Source organism: Myotis davidii, unplaced genomic scaffold (assembly GCF_000327345.1).
Source record: "Myotis davidii unplaced genomic scaffold, ASM32734v1 scaffold425, whole genome shotgun sequence".
Taxonomy (NCBI): Eukaryota; Metazoa; Chordata; class Mammalia; order Chiroptera; family Vespertilionidae; genus Myotis; species Myotis davidii.
This window is the reverse complement of record NW_006296413.1, coordinates 4,759,329-4,761,126: the sequence shown is the minus strand read 5'-3', so window position 1 is coordinate 4,761,126 and position 1,798 is coordinate 4,759,329. Positions and strand designations below refer to the sequence as shown.

The 1,798-nt window shown below is 65.3% G+C and overlaps 1 protein-coding gene across 1 annotated transcript in view; it reads right to left on the bottom strand.

Annotated features, from left to right (window-relative positions):
- Positions 1-1,798, bottom strand: part of MACROD1 (MACRO domain containing 1) — a 185,577-nt gene that overhangs the window by 51,560 nt on the left and 132,219 nt on the right. The gene's annotated exons all lie outside the window — the stretch shown is intronic.

Sequence of the window (1,798 nt, the reverse complement as noted above, 5' to 3'; positions counted from 1 at the left end):
CGCCCTGCCCTGCCCTGGCCGGAACACCATCTTAGGGCAGTTCCAGTTGGGAGCAGCTGTCGCCGCAAAGGCAGGGCTGTTCTCTCCAACGCCCAGCAGTGCCTGACTGCTCTGGCCACACACGGGCCTCTGGCAGGTGCTGGGGACACGAAGGGACCCAGGGGCCCTGGCTGTGCCCTCGAGGTGCTGGGAGAGATGGACGCCAACATCTTGGGCATGTGCCCTCTCTTTGTCCTCCCAACTTCCTTCCCGATCAGGGGAACACGGGCTCTGTCAGTTCCAGTCTTCGCCTCAGGGGTGGGGTGCGGGGGAGAACGTGCCAGCCACACCCGCTCTCGGCGATGCTAAAGCGTCGTCCAGTGGGTGGAAAATGTAGCCCACAAGTCACATGTGATCACAGACTGAGCGGAGAGCTGCCGAGGAAGGTCTGAGGGAGCAGAGAGCAAGGGGGCCTCCTTGGGAAAGTGGGGTTCAGGGAGGACAGGATGGTTAAGCCCGGGACTAAGGTGTGAGCAGGAGTTGGCTGGGCCTCTTGGCGGAGGGAAGCGGGGACCCCTGTGTCAGTGCCCAGGGCCCGGTGGCGGGGAGCACTGCGGCCGAAGCAGGAGTGCCCCCTCCCTGGCCAGCAGCTTCCCCAGGCCCAAGGCCCAGGCCAGTCCTTCTGTGGTCCCACTGCCCCCAGCTCAGGAGGCGCTGGTTTCATCCCGCCTGGCTGTGGTCCCTGCTGTGTCCACTCCCTTCTCTGGACTTCCCTTGCCTGGGCTGGGGGTCTAGTGCCCTGCTCCCCCAGAGATTTGCGCTGGGGTCCACCCGCCGCTCCTGCACTCTGACCCTTGCTTTGGGGAGCGGCCCCGCCTCTGGGTGCAGGATGGAAAGGGTCAGTCAGGTGGGGGTGGGGGAAGCTGCTCGATGGACGTCCTGGTGAGGGCTGGTATGCCTGACAGGCGTGCCCAGCAGGTGTGCACAGCCAGCCTGCCCACAGGCCACATGCCATGGTTCATGGACACCTCCCTGGGGGCCCCAGGGCGTCCCCGGGGCCATGGTCTGGGAGCCAGGCGGACCAGGTATTCAGTGACTGGGGTTCTCTGGGGGCCCCCTCAGGTATCCCCAGACCCAGGGGACCCTGGGATCTTGGAGGGCAGAGATGAGGTGCTCCTGCCCCGCGCCCCCCAGCACAGGCCCACCCAGGGCCACCACCTTGGTTGACAACAATCTACTAATGGACCCGTGTTGTTACTTACAGCACTTCACAGTGCACTTGCCTCTTGGAACCTCAGGGACTGTCACACCAGCCCCAGGATGTCTGCGAGGCCCATGGAGATAAGAAAATTGAGTAGCAGCAAGGCTAGAGGCTAGGACAGTGCCGGGGTCCCCAGCGGGTAAGTGGGGAGGTGGTGAGCAGAATCCAGGCCGGGGGCCTGCAGAGAGGGTAGGCAGATGGGGAAGTGGGTTCTGGGGGCAGGGCCTGGGTGACCTTGGCTGTCGGTGGTAGGGCCGGCCACGCCTAGCTGCTGGGCACCGCCAGGCGACAGCCGCCCCGGGAGCAGGGGAGCCGGGCTTGTCCAGCCCCAGGTCGAAGCCACATGTGGCCCCCGGTGACTGCCCCTGGGCTGAGAGCACCTTGAGTGCCCAGCTCAAAGACAGAGGCGAGCTCAGGTCCTGGCCCAGGGCCCCACCAACCTCCCTGCGCTGGAAGGAGGTTTTATTTTTAAAACGACTTCAAGGGGGGCATAAGCAGCTCCAACTTCCCTCCCGTGCGCGCCGTGGACTGTGGCCTGTGCGGCCGGGGCTGGGGCGG